The 22,688-nt window shown below is 44.2% G+C and overlaps 1 pseudogene; it reads left to right on the forward strand.

The window, feature by feature from the left end:
* Positions 1-1,228: 1,228 nt before the first annotated feature.
* The window catches only part of LOC124035655, a 131,394-nt pseudogene continuing 109,934 nt past the window's right edge, over positions 1,229-22,688 (forward strand).

Genomic DNA, 22,688 nt, shown 5'->3' on the forward strand with positions numbered 1-22,688 from the left:
ATGTTGCAGAAGATGAAGTAGAATATGTCTCACAGAGTTTATATAACGTTCAATGAAAACGTGTGATTGCTCCAACACTTCCCGTTTATCGATTTGTAGCGTACTTGTTTCTTGTTACACATCTGAGAAAACAACTTCCGCACCTGTTTCAAAAGGCTAATCGAAAATACGCAATTCTTTGACTTTTTTTGTAAACCTCATTAAGATGTATTTAATCCAATCAATGATGTAATCAAATCATGATAGATAATAAAGTGCTGAGATAAATATAGGTCTACAGCATCACTAGCACACCCTGTCCCATGTCCAAGCAAGGCTATTCTTCTCAAAATTTCCAATGGCTCTGAAGCAAGGGAACTAGAGAGGAAAAGGCAGAGGTACAAAGAAATGGGGAAACAAGAGACTATACAGTGTGTGTGTGTGTGGAGGAGGCTGAGGGGGTGAGTGAGATCATTTTAATTTCAAATAAAATCATTTTAAAGCTGGATTACAGTATGCCTACCATAGGAACTATTGACCTATATGGAAGATGAAAGTTCACTGAGGCCCCAAGGGTATTGTGGGTGATACTGAGTAGAATGCATGACAGGGCATCATTACTCATATTGTTGCTATAACAAAGACAGTCCACATATATGATTTCTGGTGTTTTATTCATTGTTGTTTTTCAAGGTCTGTTGTGGTCAGTTATACAGTTGAAGTCGGAAGTTTACATACACCTTAGCCAAATACATTTGAACTCAGTTTTTCACAATTCCTGAAATGTAAAAAAACCCACAAAAAACAACTGTAACATAGACTGCCCCCAACTTGTGAGCATTGTTGATTCATCATTCAAGACAGATTAAAACAATAGTTTATTGATTATTGTGACCATTCTCCTTCTCTGTCAGTGACCATTCTCTGTCAGTGGCAACAGCTGGACAGTGGCTGAAAGAAGCCAATATGAGGTTAAGAATAAAGTCCCTGGAAGCTCGGTCCACATTCCATATTTCTTTAACTTCATTCCCTCTAAATGAAGGGCTTATCGGCCCTGTCTCTCTCTTTCAAACACAGACACACACACACACAATAGACTGTGCAGAAGGGGGGGGGGGGGCATAAAGGAAACCGTTTAGCATACATTATTAATTACTATTTGAAAAACTGTCTGTGTCTGTGCGGTCAGCTTTGGGGGCGGGGGGATCCGCTGCTGAGCAAACACACAGGCAGGTTCCAGCTAGAGCGTCAAACGCGTCCCTCCATCACTGCAGCCATTGGTAGAAATGTCTGTTTCCAGTCTGTTGGCTTGGGTCGTTGGGCTCATAGCCTGCGTCAATGCCTTGGAGACAGCAGCGCTACACTGCTCCACTATTTCCCCTGACCCTGAGTAGGCTCTCACGCTCAGTTAAGCAAACACTAGACCCTCTGATCATCAGACGCTCTTCAACAAATCAGTGTGCGATTCTGCGAGAGCGAGTCCACATCGTAAACTATTCTTTCTTTACGCTCTATATTTCTCCATGATGGATTTACCTTTAGCGGTGACAGCTACCTCGTACCCCGAGTGAGGGGAGTCTTATCAATTGCCAAGTTTCGTCAATTCCTGGAGTTTTGAGTGGGGAAGTAAGCGTTTTTTCCTCTCTTTATCCTCACTCGTATTTCACCACCGCATCAGCTGGAGCGATAGCTGCCGCTTCACGATGGCAGGAGCGGGAATATTTCTGTGCATTCTGCTATTACAGTTTTTTATCTCCACTGCGCTGTGCAACGCCGGATTCATCTTCACGGAGGAGCCCTCGGAGAGAGCTGGGAAGTCAGACGGGTATTGTAGTCGGATATTACGGGCCCAGGGCACTCGGAATGAAGGCTACAACGAGTTTCGGCTCCGAGTCGAGGGGGACCCAGAAAATTATCAGCCTGGGAGCACTTACAGAGGTACTGTATTCCGTCCTATTGCGCGCACATTGTCTGACACCCAATAGGGTATTTTTTGCCTTTACACTATTTCTCTTTTGTGTTCAACTCATGTGAAGATGCAGTGTTGTGGTAATTTATAAGGAAGTGATATAAGTCTAGAAGTCAGAGCTGTGTTATGACAAGTCAAACTCTTGTGGAAAGAGGAGTTGGGCACAGATCAGAATGCCCTCATACTGTAACATCATTGGCGTCTGTTTATGGCTGAAATATTTGGAACTTGTAATGCTCTAACTTCATTTTTGGTGACTCCACCTGCAAACTCATTGGTTATTATAGTTAACATTTTGATTCATTAGTCTAACAAAAGTCCCATTTTGGCTCAATCACTCATCACATCACAGTTTTATTCGAACACATTGTTTCAGGGCAGCTAGTGTATATCAATACAGTAATGACAATGACACGAGTAATGGCAGCAATTGCCAGTTGTTTCAGCAAGTGAAGAGCTAATTTCCCTTCTGATTGATATAGCCTATAAAGATCTCATTCCTATGAGGTACGAATCCAGACGGGTTAGTACTTTAGGATTTTGCAAACCTTTATTAAACCTATCAATCTGTTCCCCATTTGTTTTCTTCACTGACTGTGTGTTTGTGATCCCCAGTGACTCTGTATGCATCCAGTCCCGCTTACTTCAGAGGTTTCACCCTCATCGCTCTGAGGGAGGGCAGGGAAGGAGACAAAGAAGAGGACTATGCTGGCAATTTCCAGGTAAGACAACAATTCAACTTGTCATTATATGTCATTGAAATGATACAAAATGAAAATGTAGATATTACAACATGCATATTTTTTAAAATTGTAAATGACCTTCAGTTATTCAGGTGAAAGTAATGTTATTTCAAGATGCAGTCAGTCATCAGAAGCTAGCAGATTCATTACTTAATGTACCAACAACAGCTGCAAATTCCAATAACACTACATCACGTTTTGAAGTTCACCTTCCTCGCTTTGTCTATCATGAATCTAGCAAATAAGTTTTGTAGGTCAGATTGCAGTATTTATTTGATTTCATAGCACAAACGTTTGTTAGAACATTTCTCACACATGCTTTAGCCAGGTATAGAGCAGGCCTGCCCAGGCAAGTGCAGGGGGTTGCCTAGTAAGATGTGCCTCAGAGGGAGACAATGTCTTCACAGTGCGGCAAATACCCTTGATTTGTGAATCTTTTCGGCCTGAACAGCTAGCCAACAGCTAAAATGTCTTTGAAAAATAAGATTTCAGCTCATAGAAAGAAGTTTATACTAAATAACTATATTAACTACATTATGGCGTTCACTAATCATAAACTATTAACAAATAATATAAATATGGGTACATTTGTGGACATAATTCCTACCTACTCAACCTTTAACTTGTTATGCCTGAGATCCTGTTACCGGGAGCAATATAACAACAACCATTGATAGTACAGGGCGCCATATTCAAAAGAACAGAAATCTCATAATTAAAATTCCTCAAACATACATGTATCTTATATCGTTTTCAAGGTTGTCTTGTTGTTAATCTCACCACAGTGTCCGATTTCAAATAGGATTTACGGGGAAAGCACCACAAATGATTATGTTAGCTCACCAACAACTCACTAAAATACACTGCCAATTTTACCAGCCAAAGAGAGAGAGAGAAAAAGCACATATAGAGATAAAATTAATCACTAACCTTTGATAATCTTCCTCAGATGACACTCATAGGACTTCATGTTACACAATACATCCATGTTTTGTTTGATAAAGTTCATATTTATATCAGAAAATCTGAGTTTACATTGGAGCATTACATTCACTAGTTCCAAAAACATCCAGTGATTTTGCATAGCCACATCATTCAACAGAAATACTCATCATAAATGTAGATGATAATACAAGTTATACACATGGAATTATAGATATACCTCTCCTTAATGCAACCGCTGTGTCAGATTTTAAAAAAAAGAAACCCATGCAATAATCTGAGACGGCGCTCAGAACAAAAGTGAAATTAGCCGCCATGTTGGAGTCAACAGAAACCAGACAATACATGAGAAATGTTTCCTTACCTTTGATGAACTTCATAAGAATGCAGTCCTAGGAATCCCAGGTCCACAATAAATGCTTGATTTGTTCAATAAATTCCGTTAGCTACTTTGGTTAGCGCGTTTGGTAAACAATTCCAAAGTCACAAAGCGTGTCTACGATAACGTGACGAAATGTCCAAAAGTTCCGTAACAGTCAGTAGAAACATGTCAAACGATGTATTGAATCAATCTTAAGAATGTTGTTAACGTACATCTTGAATAACGTTCCAACCGGAGAATTACATTGACTTCAAATGAGCGATGGAACCAAGCTGCCTCTCACGTGAACGAGCGTGGTCACCTCATGGCAGTGGTTACTCATTCCTGTCTCCTTCGGCCCCCCTTCACATTATTCATCAGACAAAGTTCTATTGACTGTTGACATCTAGTGGAAGCCCTAGGAAGTGAAAACTCATCCATATCTCGCTGTATTTTCAATGGGAGCTTATTTGAAAATCTACCAGCCTCAGACAAAATCCAAACAGGAAGTGGAACTTCTCAGGTTTTTGCCTGCCATATGAGTTCTGTTATACTCAAAGACATAATTCAAATAGTTTTAGACACTTCAGAGTGTTTTCTATCCAATACTAATAATAATATGCATATATTAGTAACTATGACTGAAGAGCAGGCAGTTTACTCTGGGCACCTCTTCATCCAAGCTACTCAATACTGCCCCTGCAGCCATAAAAAGTTAATACATTTATCCACAGTGTAAGCACTTCTCAACGGCTGGCCATGCCTTCCGCCTGGCTACTCCAACCTCGGCCAACAGCTCCGCCCCCCCCGTAGCTCCTCACCCAAGCCTCTCCAGGTTCTCCTTTACCCAAATCCAGATAGCAGATGTTCTGAAAGAGCTGCAAAACCTGGACCCGTACAAATCAGCTGGGCTTGACAATCTGGACCCGCTATTTCTGAAACTATCTGCCGCCATTGTCGCAACCCCTATTACCAGCCTGTTCAACCTCTCTTTCATATCGTCTGAGATCCCCAAGGATTGGAAAGCTGCCGCAGTCATCCCCCTCTTCAAAGGGGGAGACACCCTGGACCCAAACTGTTACAGACCTATATCCATCCTGCCCTGCCTATCTAAGGTCTTCGAAAGCCAAGTCAACAAACAGGTCACTGACCATCTCGAATCCCACCGTACCTTCTCCGCTGTGCAATCTGGTTTCCGAGCCGGTCACGGGTGCACCTCAGCCACACTCAAGGTACTAAACGATATCATAACCGCCATCGATAAAAGACAGTACTGTGCAGCCGTCTTCATCGACCTCGCCAAGGCTTTCGACTCTGTCAATCACCATATTCTTATCGGCAGACTCAACAGCCTCGGTTTTTCGGATGACTGCCTTGCCTGGTTCACCAATTACTTTGCAGACAGAGTTCAGTGTGTCAAATCGGAGGGCATGCTGTCCGGTCCTCTGGCAGTCTCTATGGGGGTGCCACAGGGTTCAATTCTCGGGCCGACTCTTTTCTTTGTGTATATCAATGATGTTGCTCTTGCTGCGGGCGATTCCCTGATCCACCTCTACGCAGACGACACCATTCTATATACTTTTGGCCCGTCATTGGACACTGTGCTATCTAACCTCCAAACGAGCTTCAATGCCATACAACACTCCTTCCGTGGCCTCCAACTGCTCTTAAACGCGAGTAAAACCAAATGCATGCTTTTCAACCGATCGCTGCCTGCACCCGCATGCCCGACTAGCATCACCACCCTGGATGGTTCCGACCTTGAATATGTGGACATCTATAAGTACCTAGGTGTCTGGCTAGACTGCAAACTCTCCTTCCAGACCCACATCAAACATCTCCAATCGAAAATCAAATCAAGAGTCGGCTTTCTATTCCGCAACAAAGCCTCCTTCACTCACGCTGCCAAGCTTACCCTAGTAAAACTGACTATCCTACCGATCCTCGACTTCGGCGATGTCATCTACAAAATGGCTTCCAACACTCTACTCAGCAAACTGGATGCAGTCTATCACAGTGCCATCCGTTTTGTCACTAAAGCACCTTATACCACCCACCACTGCGACTTGTATGCTCTAGTCGGCTGCCCTCACTACATATTCGTCGCCAGACCCTCTGGCTCCAGGTCATCTACAAGTCCATGCTAGGTAAAGCTCCGCCTTATCTCAGTTCACTGGTCACGATGGCAACACCCATCCGTAGCACGCGCTCCAGCAGGTGTATCTCACTGATCATCCCTAAAGCCAACACATCATTTGGCCGCCTTTCGTTCCAGTACTCTGCTGCCTGTGACTGGAACGAATTGCAAAAATCGCTGAAGTTGGAGACTTTTATCTCCCTCACCAACTTCAAACATCAGCTATCCGAGCAGCTAACCGATCGCTGCAGCTGTACATAGTCTATAGGAAAATAGCCCACCCATTTTCACCTACCTCATTCCCATACTGTTTTTTATACTGTTTTTATTTATTTATTTTTCTGCTCTTTTGCACACCAATATCTCTACCTGTACATGACCATCTGATCATTTATCACTCCAGTGTTAATCTGCAAAACTGTATTATTCGCCTACCTCCTCATGCGTTTTGCACACATTGTATATAGACTGCCCATTTTTTTCTACTGTGTTATTGACTTGTTAATTGTTTATTCCATGTGTAACTCTGTGTTGTCTGTTCACACTGCTATGCTTTATCTTGGCCAGGTCGCAGTTGCAAATGAGAACTTGTTCTCAACTAGCCTACCTGGTTAAATAAAGGTGAAAAAAAAAAAAAAAGCCAGACATTTTGATTATACTGTATTTCAAGTTTGCATGATACAGGAACAAAAGAAGGCTGCACTCAAAGTTCACAAAAGTAGTGTAGGTTTTTATACCCTATTCGTATTATGGAGTCAGTCAGTCGCTAGGGGCACAGCAGTCCCAGCGAATAGGGAGTGTATTGATGCAGTCATGCGATATACAGGTGCAAGGATATCCTCTCTCCCAGAGCAGAGCAGAGCCAACACACTTAACCACACCTGGCAGAACACTTACATCAACACCATATGCTGCCTGTGCTGGCACTCACCCTCTCCGCTCTGTGTGAGAGAGAACTCCCAACATAATCTGTCCCCTCTCAGACCCCTCATGCCAGAGTCGTTCTGTTTCACGCATCATCTTGGAGGAAGCGCAATTACTTTCACCTCGTTTCCTCTAATACCTCTATTTATGGCCCCCTCTTTATTCCTTGTGTGTGTGTGTGTGTGTGTGTGTGTGTGTGTGTGTGTGTGTGTGTGTGTGTGTGTGTGTGTGTGTGTGTGTGTGTGTGTGTGTGTGTGTGTGTGTGTGTGTGTGTGTGTGTGTGTGTGTGTGTGTGTGTGTGTGTGAAAATGGGAAAAGGAGCCTTGTGCCAGTCAGGGAGAGCCCAGGTGTGTGAAATTGGCAATGCATGCATGTACGGTGCGCACACACAAATCTAGCCAGGTTTAGAGCAAAGATCGTTCCCAGCCTACACAGACAGCTCCAACTGGACTGGAAAAGGGAGGGAGCGAGAGAGGGGGAAGGAGGGATGGGGGAAGTGTTTTCACACTTAGATGTCAGGGGATATTGTAGGACATGTCCCCAGCTCTGATGAGGCCCTCCGGGTTCTAGTGTGGTGAGACATGGGCTGGGGGAGACAGAGGTTTCAGGCCAAGGACACACAGCAGGTGAATTGGCCAATAATATGTTGTGTATAGGTTTTATAACCAGATTGCTGGGCCAGAGGACTGATACTCCTCCCTTACAAACACTATTTTAAACAAATAATGTTATGAAGCCATTTGTTAAACTAGTCACGCACAATCTGACTGAAATCTTTGAGTGATATGAATAAATTAATGAAAACTGAGCTCCTATAATGCTTCGGGAAAGAAAATCTTCTAACAAGGTGGAACTTCCACAATATATATTATATTTATGACCTTATTATAAATCATTTTCGCACCTTGTAACAACGATAAATGTAATAACACTTGTAAGTGTAATAACTCACCTTTTAGACTCTCCAATCCAAAATTAAACCTAGAATCGGCTTCCTATTTTGCAACAAAGCCTCCTTCACTCATGCTGCCTAACATACCCTCGTAAAACAGACTATCCTACCGATCCTTGACTTCAGCGATGTCATTTACAAAATAGCCAATACTCTACTCAGCAAATTGGATGCAGTATATCACAGTGCCATCCGTTTTGTCACCAAAGCCCCATATACTACCCACCACTGCGACCTGTACGCTCTCGTTGGCTGGTCCTCGCTACATATTCGTCGCCAAACCCACTGGCTCCAGGTCAACTATAAGTCTTTGCTAGGTAAAGCTCTGCCTTATCTCAGCTCACTGGTCACCATAGCAACACCCACCCTTAGCACGCGCTCCAGCAGGTATATTTCACTGGTCATCCCCAAAGCCAAATTCTCCTTTGGCTGACCTTTCCTTCCAGTTCTCTGCTGCCAATGACTGGAACGAACTGCATAAATCACTGAACTTGGAGACTTATATCTCCCTCACTAACTTTAAGCATCAGCTGTCAGAGCAGCTTACCGATCGCTGCAACTGTACACACCCCATCTGTAAATAGCCCATCCAATCAACTACCTCATCCCATATTTGTTTCTGTCTTTCTGCTCTATTGCACACCAGTATTTCTACTTGCACATCCTCATCTGCACATCTATCACTCCAGTGTTAATTGCTAAATTGTAATTACTTTGCCACTATGGCTTATTTATTGCCTTACCTCCATACTTAATTTGCACACACTGTATACAGATGTTTCTGTTGTGTTATTGACTGTATGCTTGTTTATTACATGTGTAACTCTGTGTTGTTGTTTTTGTCACACTGCTTTGCTTTATCTTGGCCAGGTCACAGTTGTAAATGAGAACTTGTTTTCAACTGGCCTACCTGGTTAAATAAAAGCAAAACATTTTTTTTTAAATGAACGTTCTATTTGAATAACTTTTCTAAAATTTGGTAACACCCCCGGTACAGTTTATAACTTGCCGATAAACATAATTTTCCTGCTAAATGGAGTAAGTTATTACATTAACCGGTGGTTATTATGTTAACTGGTGGTTTCATGAATAATGTAATGACTTCATCCAATCATGTAATAACATACCAAAATATATATACTTTTGATGTAATACTTCAGTAAATGTGATGCACATACAGTACCACCACCCACTGCCAATTACAACACTAACAAACTCTTGCACATCATACATGAATAGTCATACATAGACACCCACAAGCACACATTGAAATGTACACACACACACACACACACACACACACACACACACACACACACACACACACACACACACACACACACACACACACACACACACACACACACACACACACACACACACACACACACACACACACACACACACACACACACACACACACACACACACACACACACACACACACACACACACACACACACACAGATACAACATACCTGAATGAATCTGTAGGCCCTGGTATTAAACATGTCATCTGCAATATTTCCCCGCAAACAATAATGAATCATTAGGAGGTCACAAAAGTCACCTAAAGTCGCCAGGATGTTGTGTCATGGTCCCTGGAGTTTTTTTTTCTAGATTCCAGTTGGTCCTGGGGATGTTCTTGGAACATTGTGTCATGGTCCCCTCAAGATTTTTTCTAGTTCACAATTTGACCTGGAGACGTCCCAAAGGACGTTGTGTCATGGTTCCCTGGAGCTTTTGTCAAGTTCCCAGTATGTCCCGAGGACAATTTTATTTTGGGACATTGTGTCATAGTCTCCTGGAGGTTTTGTCTAGTTTCCGGTTTGTCTCGAGGACGGTTTTGGGACATTGTATCATGGTCTCCTGGACGTTTTGTTTAGTTTCCGGGTTTGTCTCGAGGACGATTTTAGGGACTTTGTGTCATGGTCTCCTGCAGGTTTTGTCTACTTCCCAGTTTGTTCCGAGGACAATTAATGTAATAACCAAGGATTAATGTAATAACTTTTTGCATTTAGCGTAAAAAGTTATTACATTTACCATGTTTCTTAAATAAAAAATAAAAAATGTATTACATTTAGAAAAGTGCTAACATTTACTGGTGTTATTACATTTACAGTTGTTACACACCTCTCCACCTTACTCTGCTTCACTACACTCCCCTTTGGCACCACATGTTCTTTCACATCACTCTTTTGTTTTTAGACCTTTGAAAAGAAGATTGCAGTTAGTTCAACACATCTCCATTCACTGGTTAAGTGATAAAGGATTAGTGGATGAAGGGCGAAATCTAACTTCATCAATGTGAAGGAAACAGGAGGGTGAGGGAATGCCTCTGTCCCTGATCCATCCCAACTACTGCCAACCAACCTCACTGTGAGACTCTCAGCAGTCAAGTCAATCGCCCCCGGCGCCTTTTGCTTCCCGACTCATCTCCCCTTTTCACCTCCCAAACTTGCTTCTCTGTTTGCACACCAGTCTTGTCTCGCTGTATTTCCTTACCTTACGTCTCTCACCATCCTCCTTTAGGGGAATATTATTCACTCTTCCACTCAACCTCACTCCTTACCACCTGCCCGAGGTCGTATACAGTGATCCAATCAGCAAGGGCTGAATGTACGTGTACAAGCCAGACCTCATCAATTAGAGCCTGTTACATTGGTTTTAAGAGCAACCATAACTGTAGCAGAACTATCACTCTCGTGGACCTTTTGGTTTCATTCCCTTTCCACATAAAGCTGTAGTGGCGACAGCACGGCGTGACAGAGCATCGTAAATGTCACAGGGTGAAACAGGGAAAATGTATCATCCAGTCAGTTCCAATCACTCAGCTCTACACACACTGACAATGCTGCTGTATCTTCTGTGAGATACAAAGGGTAAACTGAAATATCTGCTGTGGTGATACGAGGGGTAAACTGTATCTTCTGTGAGATACAAATATCTGGGGTGATAAAAACTGAAATGAAATATCTGCTGTGGTGATACGAGGGGTAAACTGAAATATCTGCTGTGGGATGATACTGCTGTGGGATACAAGGGATAGGGGGGTAAACTGAAATATCTGCTGTGGGATACGAGGGGTAAACTGAAATATCTGCTGTGGTGATACGAGGGGTAAACTGGCTGTGGGATAAACTGAAATATCTGCTGTGGGATACAAAAACTGGCTGTGGGATAAACTGAAATATCTGCTGTGGGATACGAGGGGTAAACTGAAATATCTGCTGTGGGATACGAGGGGTGAACTGAAATATCTGCTGTGGGATACGAGAGGTAAACTGAAATATCTGCTGTGGTGATACGAGGGGTAAACTGAAATATCTGCTGTGGTGATACGAGGGGTAAACTGAAATATCTGCTGTGGTGATACTAGGGGTAAACTGAAATACCTGCTGTGGGATACGAGGGGTAAACTGAAATATCTGCTTTAGGAATATGAGGGGGAATTTGATTGTTAGTGCTCTTGTAGAGGTCTTGACAAGCACAAGTGCTAAGGCGTAATTAATGACTGTGTTGTGTTTATGTTGATACTAACGTATTTAACAATTTAAATGGGTGTTTATTGTTGTATTTATAGGTTCACAGAATGTAATTATTCAAAACACGCAAACACACTAATACAGTACCAATACCCACTACTATGTGTGGTACGGCACACGGTACACACAGAGTACAATATTGCTCCTCCCCTTTCTTCTTCCCGTCCTCTCTTCCTCCCCCCATTCCTCTGCTGCTCTAGAAGTGTTCCTTTCACTGTCAACCTCAACTACATGCAAACAATCCATATACACACTCACACAAACATGCATGTACACACACACACACACACACACACACACACACACACACACACACACACACACACACACACACACACACACACACACACACACACACACACACACACACACACACACACACACACACACACACACACACACACAGTTCTAATATGTTAGAGCGCCCCTCATCAACAAAGTCCCATTTCTATGTCTTTCTCTGTAGTGTCTTCCCATCATCAGCTAGTCATATTGGAGATTTGACGCACAGCCCCTTTCAAACACAACTATCTGCTCCTGCCTGGTAGGACAGAAACTGTAACGTGTAACAGCACCTGCACAGGATCGGTACATCCGAACATCACACCTGCGGGACAGGTATAGGATGGCAACAACAACTGCCGAGTTAAACCAGGAACACACAATCCTTTCATCAGTGCCCAGGCTGTCCGCAATAGGCTGAGAGAGGCAGGCCTGTTGTAAGGCAGGTCCTCACCAGACATCACCGGCAACAACTTCACCTATGGGCACAAACCCACTTTCTCTGGACCAGATAGGACTGGCAAAAAGTGCTCTTCACTGACGAGTTGTGGTTTTGTCTCACCAGGAGTGATGTTCGGATTCGCTATTATCGGCGAAGGAATGAGCATTATACCGAGACTTGTACTCAGGAGCGGGATCGATTTGGAGGTGGAGGGTCCATCATGGTCTGGGGCAGTATGTCACAGCATCATCGGACTGAGCTTGTTGTCATTGCAGGCAATCTCAATGCTGTGATTTACAGGGAAGACAACCTCCTCCCTCATGTGGTACCCTTCCTTCAGGCTGGTCCTGACATGACCCTCCAGCATGATAATGCCACCAGCCATACTGCTAGTTTTGTGTGTGATTTCCTGCAAGACAGGAATGTCAGTATTCTGCCATGGCCAGCGAAGTGCCTTGATCTCAATCCCATTGAGCACATCTGGGACCTGTTGGATCAGAGGGTGAAGGCTAGGGCCGTCCCCCCTAGAAATGTCTGGGAACTTGCAGGTGCCTTGGTGGAAGAGTGGGGTAACATCTCACGGCAAGAACTGGCAAATCTGGTGCAGTCTGAGCAGGAGATGCACTGCAGTACTTAATGCAGCTGGTGGCCACACCAAATACTGACTGTTAGTTTTTTTTTGACTCCCCTTTGTTCGTGGACACATTATTTCATTTCTGTTAGTCACATGTCTGTGGATCTTGTTCAGTTTATGTCTCAGTTGTTGAATCTTGTTATGTTCATACAAATATTTACACATGTTAAGTTTTCTAAAAATAAACACAGTTGACAGTGAGAGGACATTTCTTTTTTTTGCTGAGTTTATCTGCCTCACTTTCCTGACATCCCCACTTGTTTTGTCATCTCACCCTGCTGTGAAGTGATGTGTAGTCAGAAATCCATTTCCCTTGAAAGTATTGTTGGCAAATCGTGCACACACACACACACACACACACACTTCTAGCTGACCTCCCCAGAGAGCTCAATAAAAAGCGCTTTTCATTGAGTCTGGAGCTGTCCAAAGACAGCTGAGATGGAGCACATTTTCACATTTCAAATGAGCTGTACGTCAAGTAGACGCTGTCGTGTGTGTGTGTGTGTGTGTGTGTGTGTGTGTGTGTGTGTGTGTGTGTGTGTGTGTGTGTGTGTGTGTGTGTGTGTGTGTGTGTGTGTGTGTGTGTGTGTGTGTGTGTGTGTGTGTGTGTGTGTGTGTGTGTGTGTGTGTGTGTGTGTAACGTGTAATCACTTTTCATGTTGGCCCACAATAGTTTGGGCAGAATGTTGTTAAATGTTATTGTTAAAGTCTGACCAGCTGTTGCAAGCAAACAGACTACCTAAAACAGTCTTCCCCTTTCTCTGTTTCTCACATTTATTCTCTCATGCACGGTCTCCGTCACTCGCTCTCTCAAACGCACACACACACACACACACACACACACACACACACACACACACACACACACACACACACACACACACACACACACACACACACACACACACACACACACACACACACACACACACACACACACACACACACACACACACACACACACACACACACACACACACACACACACACACACACATGCAGTCAGAGCCATAGGTCAGTTGAATGGCTGCTGCTTTTCACAGATGGTGTTTAATGCTTTCAATCAGTCAATTAAATGTATTTATAAAGCCCTTCTTAAATCAGCTGATGTCACAAAGTGCTGTACAGAAACCCAGTCTAACACCCCAAATAGCAAGCAATTCAGGTGTTGAAGCATTGTGACTAGGAAAAACTCCCTAGAATGGCCGGAACCTAGGAAGAAACCTAGAGAGGAACCAGGCTATGAAGGGTGGCCAGTCCACTTCTGGCTGTGATTATAACAGAACATGGCCAAGATGTTCAAATGTTCATAGATGACCAGCAGGGTCAGATAATACTAATCACAGTGGTTGTAGAGGGTGCAACAGGTCAGCACCTCAGGAGTAAATGTCATTTGGCTTTTCATAGCCGATCATTCAGAGTATCTCTACTGTTCTTGATGTCTCTAGAGAGTTAAAAAGAGCAAGGTAGCACGTCCGCTGAACAGGTCAGGGTTCCATAGCCGCAGGCAGAACAGTTGAAACTGGAGCAGCAGCACGGCCAGTTGGACTGGGGACAGCAAGTAGTCATCAGGCCAGGTAGTCCTGAGGCATGGTCCTAGGGCTCAGGTCCTCTGAAAGAGAGAGAAAAAGAGAGAGAATTAAAGAGTGAATACTTAAATTCACACAGGATAAGACAGGAGATATAACAGACTGACCCTAACCCCCCGACACAAACTATTGCAGCATAAATACTGGAGGCTGAGACAGGAGGGTTCGGGAGAACACTGGGTTATCACAGACTCCAGTCAGCTCAGTCAGCCCCCACCCCAGGGATGCCTGTCAGAAACCATGGGAACCCAGCAAGGGTTTTATGACCTCTGGGTGTGATTCAGGGGGCTGGATACAGACGCAGCCAGGCCAGTCAATCCCAGAGCTCGCTCTCACACACACATACACACAGTCCAGTCCAAAGTAACCTGATTCATAACATGGCGTGACAGAGGGAATTCTCCACTGACAGCTTTAATGAGTGAGAGAGTTCAGAGTATTTATCGCCCTGATGTCACTTCCGGTCAAATAGAACTTTGGAGAATGTTGTCACAAACATGCACAAACACGCACACACACGCACGCACCCACATGCACACAAAAATACAGGCACGCACCCACACACATGCAAACACACGCACACACACACCAAAAGCAATTGGAGTTGAAAATGCGCACACACACTGAAAATGACCCTTCAAGGACGGCACTTAAGCCCTTCATTAATTTGCCAAGAATTGTTGCTGGCCACATACAGTATGTCTGTGAAATGCGCTATCGATCCTACAGTATAACTACTGGTGCGTGACACAGAGGTTGTGTGTGTGTGTGTGTGTGTGTGTGTGTGTGTGTGTGTGTGTGTGTGTGTGTGTGTGTGTGTGTGTGTGTGTGTGTGTGTGTGTGTGTGTGTGTGTGTGTGTGTGTGTGTGTGTGTGTGTGTGTGTGTGTGTGTGTGTGTGTGTGTGTGTGTGAAAAACTATTATATTTGCTGTACAGCTGTCAATTAGCCACTATAGGATAGACTTATGTATGTATTCAAACACAATATATTACATTGCATACCAGCCAGACATACAGTGCCTTGCAAAAGTATTCATCCCCCTTGGCGGTTTCCTAGTTTATTGCATTACAACCTGTAATTTAAATAGATCTGTATTTGGATGTCATGTAATGGAAAATAGTCCAAATTGGTGAAGTGAAATGGAAAAAAAATATTGTTTCCAAAAGTGGTGCGTGCATATGTATTCACACATAATTAGTTCAATAAGGTCCACACCTGTGTGCCATGTAAGTGTCACGGCAGGTAGCCTAGTGGTTAGAGTGTTGGACTAGTAACTGAAAGGTTGCAAGATTGAATCTCCGAGTTGACAAGGTAAAAATCTGTTGCCCCTGTACAAGGCAGTTAACCATCACTGTAAAGTTCCTTGGCCATCATTGTAAATAAGAATTTGTTCTTAACTTACTTACCTAGATAAAACATGATCTCAGTATAAAGGTTCCAGAGTCTGCAACACCACTAAGCAAGAGGCACCACCAAGCAAGTGGCACCATGAAGACCAAGGAGCTCTCCAAGCAGGTCAGGGACAAAGTTGTGGAGAAGTAAAGATCAGGGTTGGGTTATAAAAAAATCTGAAACTTTGAACATCCCACGGAGCACAATTAAATCTGTTATAAAAAAAAAAGAAAGAAAGAATATGGCAACACAACAAACCTGCCAAGAGAGGGCCGACCACCAAAACTCACAGACCAGGCAAGGAGGATATTAATAATCAGAGAGGCATCAAAGAGACCAAAGATAACCCTGAAGGAGCTGCAAAGCTGCACAGCAGAGATTGGAGTATCTGTCCATAGGACCACTAAGCCATACACTCCACAGAGCTGGGCTTTACCGAAGAGTGGCCAGAAAAAAGCAATTGCTCAGAGATAAAATAAGCAAACACGTTTGGTGTTCGCCAAAAGGCATGTGGGAGACTCCCCAAACATATGGAATAAGGTACTCTGGTCAGATTAGACTAAAAGTAATCTTTTTGGCCATCAAGGAAAACACTATGTTTGGCGCAAACCCAACACCTCTCATCACCCCAAGAACATCACCCACACAGGGAAGCTTGGTGGTGGCAGCATCATGCTGTGGTAATGTTTTTCATCGGCAGGGACTGGGAAACTGGTCAGAATTGAATAAATTATGAATGCAACTAAATATAGGAAACTTCTTCAGGAAAACCTGTTTCAGTCTTCCAGAGATTTGAGACTGGGACGGAGGTTCACCTTTCAGCAGGACAATGACCCTAAGCATACTGCTAAGGCAACACTCAAGTGGTTTAAGGGGAAACATTTAAATGTCTTGGAATGACCTAGTCAAATCCCAGACCTCAATTCAATTGAGAATCTGTGGTATGACTTAAATATTGCTGTACACCAGCAGAACCCATCCAACTTGAAGGACCTGGAGCAGTTTTGCCTTAAAGAACTGGCAAAACACCCTGTGGCTCGATGTGCCAAACTTATAGAGACATACCCCAAGATGCTTGAAGCTGTAATTGCTGAAAAAGGTGGGTCTACAAAGTGTTGAATTTGGGGGGTGAATAGTTATGCACGCTCAAGTTTTCTGTTTTTTTCTTCTTGTAGGTTTCACAATAAAAAATATTTTGCATCTTCAAAGTGGTAGGCATGTTGTGTAAATCCAATGATACAACCCCCCCCCCCATGAATCCATTTAAATTCCACGTTGTAAGCCAAAAAAATAAGAAAAATGGCAGGGGGGGGGGGGATAGTTTCGCAAGCCACTGTATCCACTGAGTCATATTGTAGAACGACACAAGGAGCTTAAAATGGATCAAATTCATTTAATTGAAAATCATTTGTGAAATGCAAAATGTACCATTACTTTGCAATGAACAGATGCTGCTAATGAATTAGATAATGTCTAATTGAAGCGTTCTAATTAGGCCTGGTAATGGGAGCTAATGGCAGTTAAATGAAGTTGCACTTGAACTCACATTGAGAGAGGGTAACATAGTAATGAAATGTATGGTATAATACCGAGAGAACATGAGGTACAATGCAATTACTATTACATTATCTTTCCTCATTTGCTTGTCCTTATTTAAATCGAATCCGTGCTGTGTGTGTGTGTCGTCTGTCTGTCTGTCTGTCCGTCTGTGTGTGTGTGTCTGTTTATATGTGTTATACAGATCATCGATGAAGAGGACACCCAGTTCATGATCAACTGTCCCTCGGCAGTGACAGAGAGCACCCCTCGGAGACGCACCAGGATCCATGTGTTCTGGACAGCACCCCCCAGCTCCTCTGGTTGTGTCACCCTCAAGTAGGTACATGTACTTGGGGCTCTCTGAAGAATCCTAAAGTAAGGATCTATATGGCTGTGTCCCCATTTTCCACCCCTCTCCCGAAGTGTGCACTTGTCCTGCATACTCCCCATTATGGATGCAACAACAGTGGAAACTCCTTCCAGCCAATGCTTACATCAATCCAATGTGCAAGTGCACACTTTGGGAGAAGTGTGGAGAATCGGGATGCAGCCAAATGTGATCACCACCCGTGGTACTGGAGAGCTACGGTGTTTAGAGGCTTTTATTCCAGACCAACGGTAATATTATCTGATTCAACGAATCAATGTTTTGATGGCTTGGTGATTAGTTCATCCAGGTGTGTTAGTGCTGGGCTGGAACAAGATATTCCCAACCTTTAGCTTGTGTATAGGACCAGAGTTGGTGACCATACTATGACACAAATCCAGTGTGTGGTTGATTGTATACTGTGAATAAGAGGCTGTATGTGGACCACTCAGGCATGTTTACATACAGTGTCGTACTCACATGTGTCAACCAGTGTGTACCCAGTGGGGGGAGAAGAGAGAGAGGAACAGAAACATAGGGTGGTGCCCTACATGGCATGCTAATCTCTGCATTATTAAAGAGTTCAGTTGGCCTGTCACTTTCTCTCCTGCCCCGTTTAAATCTCTCAATGTGCCGTTGTTATGTGTGTAGGGGCGTAAAAGAAGGCTTGCATTTCTTATTAATGCACGTTATTATGTGCCTGTCAGAGTGAGTGATGAGATGTCCTTGCCTTCGTCTCTGTCTCTGAACTCCCCCTTTCTTTGGCTTTCTTCCTCCCTCTCTCTACTCTCACTCACTCTTCTCTCTCTTGTCGGTTTCTCTCTCTACTCTCACTCACTCTTCTCTCTCCTGTCGGTTTCTCTCTCTACTCTCACTCACTCTTCTCTCTCCTGTCGGTTTCTCTCTCTACTCTCACTCACTCTTCTCTCTCCTGTCGGTTTCTCTCTCTACTCTCACTTCTCTCTTCTCTCTCCTGTCGGTTTCTCTCTCTACTCTCACTCACTCTTCTCTCTCCTGTCGGTTTCTCTCTCTAATCTCACTCACTCTTCTCTCTCCTGTCGGTTTCTCTCTCTACTCTCACTCACTCTTCTCTCTCCTGTCGGTTTCTCTCTCTACTCTCACTCACTCTTCTCTCTCCTGTCGGTTTCTCTCTCTAATCTCACTCACTCTTCTCTCTCCTGTCGGTTTCTCTCTCTACTCTCACTCACTCTTCTCTCCTGTCTTTCTCTCTCTCTCTCACTCACTTTCTCTCCTGTCGGTTTCTCTCTCTCTCTCACTCACTCTTCTCTCTCCTGTCGGTTTCTCTCTCTACTCTCACTCACTCTTCTCTCTCCTGTCGGTTTCTCTCTCTACACTCACTCACTCTTCTCTCTCCTGTCGGTTTCTCTCTCTACTACACACACTCTTCTCTTCTCTCTCCTGTCGGTTTCTCTCTCTCTCACTCTCTTCTCTTCTCTCTCCTGTCGGTTTCTCTCTCTACTCACACTCACTCTTCTCTCTCCTGTCGGTTTCTCTCTCTACTCTCACTCACTCTTCTCTCTCCTGTCGGTTTCTCTCTCTACTCTCACTCTTCTCTTCTCTCTCCTGTCGGTTTCTCTCTCTACTTTCTCTCTACTCACTCACTCTTCTCTCTCCTGTCAGTTTCTCTCTCTACTCTCACTCACTCTTCTCTCTCCTGTCGGTTTCTCTCTCACTCTTCTCTCTCCTGTCTTTCTTCTCTCTCTCTGTCTTCTCTCTCCTGACTTTCTCTCTCTACTCACTCTCTTCTCTCTCTCCTGTTGGTTTCTCTCTCTACTCTCACTCACTCTTCTCTCTCCTGTCGGTTTCTCTCTCTACTCTCACTCACTCTTCTCTCTCCTGTCGGTTTCTCTCTCTACTCTCACTCACTCTTCTCTCTCCTGTCGGTTTCTCTCTCTACTCTCACTCACTCTTCTCTCCTGACGGTTTCTCTCTCTACTCTCACACACTCTTCTCTCTCCTGTCGGTTTCTCTCTCTACTCTCACTCACTCTTCTCTCTCCTGTCGGTTTCTCTCTCTTTCTCTCTCACTCACTCTTCTCTCTCCTGTCGGTTTCTCTCTCTACTCTCACTCACTCTTCTCTCTCCTGTCGGTTTCTCTTCTCTCTCCTGACTTTCTCACTCACTCTTCTTCTCTCCCTGTCGGTTTCTCTCTCTACTCTCACTCACTCTTCTCTCTCTCCTTCTCTCTCTTCTCACTCACTCTTCTCTCTCCTGTCGGTTTCTCTCTCTACTACTCTTCTCTCTCTGACTCTCTCTACTCTCTTCTCTCTCCTGTCGGTTTCTCTCTCTACTCTCACTCACTCTTCTCTCTCCTGTCGGTTTCTCTCTCTCTCTCACTCACTCTTCTTTCTCTCTCTCTCTCACTCACTCTTCTGTCGGTTTCTCTCTCTACTCACACACTCTTCTTCTCTCTCTGTCGGTTTCTCTGTCTTTCTCTCTCTACTACACTTTCTCTCTCTGACTTTCTTCTCTCTCACTCTCTTCTCTCTCCTGTTTTCTCTCTCTACTACACACACTCTTCTCTCTCCTGTCAGTTTCTCTCTACTCTCACTCACTCACTCTTCTCTCTCCTGTCGGTTTCTCTCTCTACTCTCACTCACTCTTCTCTCTCCTGTCGGTTTCTCTCTCTACTCTCACTCACTCTTCTCTCTCCTGTCGGTTTCTCTCTCTACTCTCACTCACTCTTCTCTCTCCTGTCGGTTTCTCTCTCTACTCTCACTCACTCTTCTCTCTCCTGTCGGTTTCTCTCTCTACTCTCACTCACTCTTCTCTCTCCTGTCGGTTTCTCTCTCCTGACGGTTTCTCTCTCTACTCTCACTCACTCTTCTCTTTCCTGACGGTTTCTCTCTCTACTCTCACTCACTCTTCTCTCTCCTGTCAGTTTCTCTCTCTACTACACACACTCTTCTCTCTCCTGACGGTTTCTCTCTCTACTCTCACTCACTCTTCTCTCTCCTGTTGGTTTCTCTCTCTACTCTCACTCACTCTTCTCTCTCCTGTCGGTTTCTCTCTCTACTACACACACTCTTCTCTCTCCTGACGGTTTCTCTCTCTACTCTCACTCACTCTTCTCTCTCCTGTCGGTTTCTCTCTCTACTCTCACTCACTCTTCTCTCTCCTGTCGGTTTCTCTCTCTACTACACACACTCTTCTCTCTCCTGACGGTTTCTCTCTCTACTCTCACTCATTCTTCTCTCTCCTGTCGGTTTCTCTCTCTACTCTCACTCACTCTTCTCTCCCCTGTCGGTTTCTCTCTCTACTCTCACTCAGTCTTCTCTCTCCTGTCGGTTTCTCTCTCTACTACACACACTCTTCTCTCTCCTGACGGTTTCTCTCTCTACTCTCACTCATTCTTCTCTCTCCTGTCGGTTTCTCTCTCTACTCTCACTCACTCTTCTCTCTCCTGACGGTTTCTCTCTCTACTCTCACTCACTCTTCTCTCTCCTGTCGGTTTCTCTCTCTACTACACACACTCTTCTCTCTCCTGACGGTTTCTCTCTCTACTCTCACTCATTCTTCTCTCTCCTGTCGGTTTCTCTCTCTACTCTCACTCACTCTTCTCTCTCCTGACGGTTTCTCTCTCTACTCTCACTCACTCTTCTCTCTCCTGTCGGTTTCTCTCTCTACTCTCACTCACTCTTCTCTATCCTGACGGTTTCTCTCTCTACTCTCACTCACTCTTCTCTCTCCTGTCGGTTTCTCTTGCTACTACACACACTCTTCTCTCTCCTGACGGTTTCTCTCTCTACTCTCACTCACTCTTCTCTCTCCTGTCGGTTTCTCTCTCTACTACACACATTCTTCTCTCTCCTGACAGTTTCTCTCTCTACTCTCACTCACTCTTCTCTCTCCTGACGGTTTCTCTCTCTACTCTCACTCACTCTTCTCTCTCCTGTCGGTTTCTCTCTCTACTATACTCACTCTTCTCTCTCCTGTCGGTTTCTCTCTCTACTCTCACTCACTCTTCTCTCTCCTGTCGGTTTCTCTTGCTACTACACACCCTTTTCATTCCTTCCCCTCTCTCTCTCCTTTTCCGCGTCACTCTTTCTGCCTTTCTCAACCAGGGCGCAGTTCTGTTGTTCCCACAGCACACTAACCAGACAGGCAGGCATCTTCCCCTACTTTACCTCTCAGCTATCTTGTATCTATTGGGAGAAAGGAGTTGAGACAGAGAGTGGGGGAAAGAGGTAGAGAAAGAGGTAGAGAGAACAGATGAATGGAAAGAGAGCGGCTGCATGTGAGATGAGGAGAGAGTGAGATATAGTCACTTGTGGAGGTTGGGGAGTGGCGATGTGATACTAAGGTATGTCCAGTAGGGAAGCTTGTTTTTCACTGTAGAGTGATGACACCAGGCGAGGACAGGTTCATAGTTGAGTGTTTTTGTGTTTTTTGGAAACTGGAAAGTTGAATTACTGGGTGATCACACTTATTAAAGTTTTGTCAGTGAAGTGGGGCAGGTGTACCCCTAAACATCATACTGATTGATTATTATTGAGAAGCTGTTGTATATCTGTAGCTAGATAGAGCCCAAGCAGCAACAGCCTCTTTCCAGTCTCTTCCTAAACAAATGAAAACACATATTGGTCATCTACACACAACATACACATTCCTGCACACACACACACACACAAAATATGGTTAATGCCAACAGGCGTTTTTATGTTACACCGCACGGGGTAATGGGGAGCTGCACAAAACAACCAACCTAGCCTGAACTAGCTGGCCATAAATCACAGTACAGCAGGAGGTATCTCCCCAGAGATATAATCACCAGAGAAAGAAAATGGGTCTCTCCCCATTCGATATATCCCCACAAACCTACGGCTCCCCCCTCTTCTATTACCATGACAACCCCATATACACTGAACGT

Source organism: Oncorhynchus gorbuscha, linkage group LG05 (genome assembly GCF_021184085.1).
Source record: "Oncorhynchus gorbuscha isolate QuinsamMale2020 ecotype Even-year linkage group LG05, OgorEven_v1.0, whole genome shotgun sequence".
Classification (NCBI taxonomy): Eukaryota; Metazoa; Chordata; class Actinopteri; order Salmoniformes; family Salmonidae; genus Oncorhynchus; species Oncorhynchus gorbuscha.